The sequence below is a fragment of the Delphinapterus leucas genome, chromosome 1 (genome assembly GCF_059928025.1).
Source record: "Delphinapterus leucas isolate spDelLeu-1000000601 "Yukka" chromosome 1, BTC_Dleu_Yukka2, whole genome shotgun sequence".
NCBI lineage: Eukaryota > Metazoa > Chordata > Mammalia > Artiodactyla > Monodontidae > Delphinapterus > Delphinapterus leucas.
In genome coordinates, this window is record NC_143129.1 from 51137844 (window position 1) to 51144251 (window position 6408).

The following is a 6408-nucleotide window of genomic DNA, read 5'->3' on the forward strand; positions in this document are numbered from 1 at the left end:
CGACCTTTTTACTCTATTGACCTCCATTTTGATAAATCCAATAGACACTTTTCTGTCCTCATCTTTTCTAAACATTCCAGCAGTACTTCATGCATGTTACCACATCTTTCTTCTGAAAACTTTCTCTTCTCCTGGCTTCCAGGACACTACGTTCTCCTGGATTTCCTTCAGAATTACTAGCTCCTCTTTCTTAGTTTCTTTTGCCAAATTCTTCCCAGTTTCTTAGTGTTTAAGTGCCTTGGGAATTTTCCCCCAGCCATCTTCTCTTCTCTAGCTATACTTTTGCCTTATTTACCTCATTCAGTCCAGTGACTTTAAAGGATACCCACGTGCTGACAATTACCAAAGTTGTATCTACAGCCCTAATCAACCCACTCCCAAACTCCAGACTCATATTCTCAAATACCTACTAGACAACTCTATTGGAATGCCTAATAAAATTTCAAACTCAACAAATCTAAAATACTATACCCCTCACAACAACAATGGAATCTAGGTATTCCTCCAGTTTTCATTACATCAGTAAGTTTTATCACCATTTATCCATTGCTCAAGCCAAAAGTCCAGAACGCTCTTAGATTCTTCTCTTTCCATCACTCTCTCATACCTAATCTCTCCAAGTCTTGGAGAGACTCTAACTTTTTTTTTTTTCTTTTTAAAAATTTATTTGGCTGCATTGGGTTTTCATTGCTGAGTGTGGGCTCAGTAGTTGTGGCTCGCAGATCTCTAGAGAGCAGGCTCAGTAGTTGGGGCGCATGGGCTTAGTTGCTCTGCGGCATGTGGGATCTTCCTGGACCAGGGCTTGAACCCGTGTCCCCTGCATTGGCAGGTGGATTCTTAACCACAGAGCCAGCAGGGAAGTCCTCTAACTTCTTAATAATTTTCAGATCTGTGCACCTATTTCTGTATCCATTGCTACAACCCCACTTTAAGAAGTATTGGAAGGTCAGACTCTGGAGCTCCTCCACTTGCTAGCTGTAAGGGCAAGTTATCTAACTTCTCTGTGCCTCAGGTTCCTCATCTACAAAATGGCCTATCTTATAGGATTGATAGGTTGTGAAAATTAATCAGTCAACATATGTAGACTGCTTACAAAAGAAACTGGAGTTTTTAGGTTAGGACCAGGTAGCGCTTGTTTTTATTTTACTTAAGTTGAAAAAAATCAACACTCTTCCGAAGAAATTAACAGAATCCAGAGTCTACACAAAATATTAACCAAATGTCCAGGAGACAATCCAAAATTACTTTATATACAAAGAAACAGAAAAATACAAACCAAATTCAAAAGGAAAGGCAATCAATGGAGAATAACCCTAAAATGATGCAGATGTTCAAATTAGTAGACAAGGATTTTGAAGCAGCTATTACAATTATGCATAATATTACAAAGAAAAATAGATAATGAATAAAAGAGCAGGAAAATTTGGCAGAGAAACATAAACCGTAACAAAATATCAAAAGAGTTCTTGAACTGAAAAATAAAACGCTAAAAAAATTTTTAAATAACTGAATGAGATTAATAACAGATTGAAGATGACAAAGCAAAGTGCATTTGAAGATAGATCAATAGGTTATCCAACTTGAATAACAGAGAGAAAAACGACTGAAAAAAGTTTACAGAGCCACAGGGACCTGTGGAATAATATCAAAAGTCTCATAAAGTGTCACTGAGATGCCAAAAGAAAAGGAGAGAAAATAGGGCATACACTGCTATATGTGTTTGGCAAATGTGTCGAATAGTACATTTATATTTGTGCATTACAAATATGTATGTTTCATCACAAAAGAAAAAAAGAATCATAAAAAATTCAGATTCCTAGTTAAGCTTATTCATGCTGCAGTGTTTATGGGTTGTGTATTGATACCTGCACTTACTTTGAAATGCATCAAAAAAATAAGATGACCTGATAGAGGGATGATTAGAGGAACAGACATGTGACAAAGTGAGAATAGTAAATGGTTATTTTCGAATCTTATTATTAATATTATTATTTTTGCGATATGCGGGCCTCTCACTGTTGTGGTGTCTCCCGTTGCGGAGCACAGGCTCCGGACGCGCAGGCTCAGCGGCCATGGCTCACAGGCCCATCCGTTCCGCGGCATGTGGGATCTTCCCGGACCGGGGCACGAACCCGTGTCCCCTGCATCGGCAGGCGGACTCTCAACCACTGCGCCACCAGGGAAGCCCTAGAATCTTTGAGGTAGGTATATAGTGTAACACTGTAATTTTTTTTCATGTTTTCTGTATTTTTATAATAAAGTGATGGAAATTTATAAATTAAGTAAAATATTTTCAGTGTCTTTTTATCCAAAACTTACCCAAAATTATCTATGAAAAAAATTTCTAAAAAGAGTGTAAGTGCTATAGACCCATTACTTATTATTATTTGAGCTACTTTTATCCTTCCTGGACAACTGTAATAGTCTCCTAACTGATCTCTTTACTTTCTCTCTCTCCAACTCATTCTCCACTTAGCAGCCAGAATGACACTATAAAAATGTAAATCTGGACATGTTGATTGCCTTGCTTAAAATGCACTAATGATTTCTCTCGCTCTTAGAATAAAATGTAATCTCCTCTTAGCCTACAAGGCCTGTCTCCGTGACTGCCTGTTACTTGACCCACCAAGCTCTTTCCAATTGGCAGGCTTTGCACTTGTGTCCCTTCTGCTTGTAATGCCTTTCCACCAGCCCTTTAGTGACTGACCAATTCTCATTCTTTAGCTCTATCTCAGGATTCTTTTTTATTTCCTTCATAGCACTTATCACAATTTGTAATTATCTAGTTTTCTATTTATTTGCTTATTGTCTGTCTTCTCAGCTAGAGCTCATAAAAGTAAAAGATTTCATTCTTGTTCACTGTTGTCTCCCTGGGGCCTGAAGTGGGCTCTGATTAGACATTAAGTATTTTGCCTGATATCTCAAATTTACTGAATTGCAAAACTGTGACTCAAACCCAGTTTTTCTGTGATTTCTTTCATGATACCAATTGGGTAGGGAGGAAGTACACTGCATGATTTCTATCCTCCTGGAGTTTCAAGTCCAAAAAAGAAAAGATCAAACACAGAATCCAAGTGACAATTGGTTCCAAGCTCCAGAAAATCCCTGCACTTCATGCTTCTCACATCTTTTCCCGTGAGAATCTGGGCTCAGCATCATAAGGATTTATCTCGTCCCTGATCACCCACATAGTGTCTGCCACTAAATCCTGTTATTGGCCTCCCTACATCTCTCCATTCCCTACTACTGCTGCACTGTCCAGGTCACCTCTGTCCTTTGTCAAGACTATGACGATCAAGTGGTCCTCCTTCCTTCAGTCTTGCCTCTATTCTCTACACTGCAGCCAAGGTAATCCTTGTGAAACGGAAATCTAACTCCATTTATGGATAGGAAGTCGTAGTCAAAAGGCAGAGGCCTACTGGTGGCAGACATTGGTGGACAGGTAGGAGCTGTCCCATTTTGGTTACAATGTTCTATCCACATAATGGTTAACCAGCTTCTTCTAGTTAAGAGAGTTTATTTGATTACTTTGGAGAACCAATTCCTACAGAGAGCAGACAGACATTCTAGTAAGGTTTCAAGTGACACTAATAATTCAGAAGGATAAAGGGCTAGAGACCAGGAAGATAAAAAAAAAATCTATTTCAAATGCTCTCATAGAGCAACTATAGTATTTCACTACCAGGTATATTTGCATGCCATTATTTATAGAGGATTAATTTTATTTAGCGTTTCTTGAGTTACACAGCTTTTGCTGTGCTTTTCACAATCCCCAGTCAAAATTCTGACCTAGTTTGCCTCTTAACTGGTGTTCATCAAAGCAAGTAGCTTCCAGGGTTGATGACAGCTTTGAGAAGATAGGCAGAGAACATTGTTATGAACAACAATACGAGCATGATTTTTTTAAAAAGCACAATACAAACTGTCATTCTTAGAAGAGATATTTCTGAGTCTTTCTTCCCTACTGCCAAAGAAAAAATATAATCATAATGTAGTTAAATTCAAAGGTTGGGACCTTAAGACACATATTGGTCTCTTGTCATGATTGTGGTCCCAGATGACGAAAATTTCTCTAGAAATACAAGCTGTGGCAATTCACAGACTTTCATTAAATGTACAGTCAGCTCCCTGATGCTCTCTTTAAGGACCTGGTTAGTGAAAACAAGGTCCCTAATTGAAAACACAGTTTTAATATTTACTTTCCAGGGAGTTGTAAAGGTACAAACTCTAATCCCCTCTAATGTTTGCATTAGCCTTCTGAAATTATTAGACTTGTTCAGTTTTAAAATTTCACAGGTGTAGCACCAAATTCTTAATGGCTGAAGATTATTTAATAGGTAGTAAATCTCAGTCCAGGTGTATAAGAAGTGCAGCTATTTTAAAGTTACTTTTAGTGTTCAACCTGTACAAGAAAATCCAGGAAGAAATAGACCATTACTATTTTGAGTACTTTCCTGTCACATTTCTTTTATCTATAGCAGAGCATGCATAGTATGTGGCAGGAACATTTGTCAAACAGAACATTTTTTCTGACTGCCTCATGTGATGTGACTCAGCGTCCAACTTGCTGCAGTGAGAAGCAAGGGACACAGAGCAATGACAGGCTGAGGAGGTCACAGACACGTGGTTCCTGGAATGTGCGTGATCCTTGACTGGTGAGCGTATAAGAGGGAGGTGCTGGGTCAGGGAACAGCTTTATCCAGACTGAGTGCACGTTGACTTGATACCAGCAGTAGAGAATGTCTGGTCCCATGGTCGGATCTCATTCTATGTGTGTTTGATCTGGCACAGGCCTTAGCTAGCTCTACCCAAAGAATTTCCCCTACTGGGCTTCTGGGGCTGTGTTATTTAGAGACAAGACTGTAAACCAGCAATGAGTATAGAAGTAACTGATCAAAACTTCAGATGATTTATAACTGAACTCCAGATGAATAGGGTACAGTAAAACAAACAAACAAAAAACAAACCCAAAAAACCCCAAAATGAAACCAAAAAACCCCTGCACCCATTTAACCCTTCTTCTCCTCATTCTTTTCAACATCCCTTGCTTTATGACTGAACTTTCACACCCTCTCTTCTTTTGTGCCTTCCCCTCCACTCCTCTACCTCTCACCCTCTACTGAGTACTCCCCTACATTATTGCCTATGTAAATTTAGGCAACTTTCTCAGCATCTTGGAATCTCAGTTTCTTCATCTATAAAGTGGGGTTAATAATATGTCTCCATGAATTTCTGTGCTTCAGAGCACTTCCACAGTGCTCAACTAAATGGCACGGATCTCAAGTTCTCCCCTCTGCCAGTGCTTCTTCCTTGAAGACCATCCCCAGTCCTGGCTTATCATTGGAGATTCCAGCTGAACGCATAAGGGCACACTCACTGGGCACCAGCCACAATTTGCATTGGAAGAAAGAGGAAAGCAATCCAAGAATAAAGGAGAAGGCGCTAACACACTCTAAATGTGGGACTGCAGACCATGAGCTTGATTCAGCCTTTAAGACATTTCATTTCACAGGCTGAGATTACAATAACAAGCGTGTACTCAGTTTCATGCTAAAAACCTTATTCATGAACCTGCCGTTCAGCCGTGATGATGGAAGGCTAGACTCATTCCAACTAGAGGAGTGAGCTACAGTCAACTTTTGATTAGTGAAGGACAGCTGATCTGATTTGGAGCTCCTCTGGGGGTCCTGCAAGGCCACATTTCTGTCACATGCACCATTTTATCATCAGCTTTCCTGCTCTGAGGCTGATCCTGGTAAGAAGCCGTTAATCACTTTCAGTCATGCACATGCCATCAGCCAGCTGGGGAGATGGGACGTCAATCTGCCTCTTTTTTGGGAGGAGGGGGAGGCTAGAAGGAACCCAAAACATCCCAAGATGCTATTTCAGTTAACATCTTCTGCTCGTCTCCTCCTTGCTCTTCCTGTCTTCTCCTGATGCTCCAGATCACAGCTGAGGATCTGGCAGTGCTGGTAAAGATATCCAGGCTTGAATGCGATGGGGGCAGCAAGGCTGTAACTATAATTAAGAACTCAAGTTCTTGGTAGTCCCTGATTAATTCATTCATTCAACCCGTCAGTCAATAAGCATTCATTGTCTCTCCACATACCCCAAAAGCACTACATTCAAGCTTGTTCTAGGAAACTTACTTTTGTTGGAATAATTCCCAACGGTGGCTGTGTCTAAATATCCTGTGGAGTCTGGGGGTGGGAGGGTGGGGGAATGCATATTCCTAGGCCCTATTCTCCAGAAATCCTGATTCAGTATTTCTAGTGGGGTTCTCAGCATCTGTATGCAGATGTGCAGCACAATCCCTCCATCTCATTACCATGTGCCTATCATGAATGTCTTCCTCTAGTCATGCTCTCTTTGGTCACCAACACTATCTATACATATTACTTAGCTAAT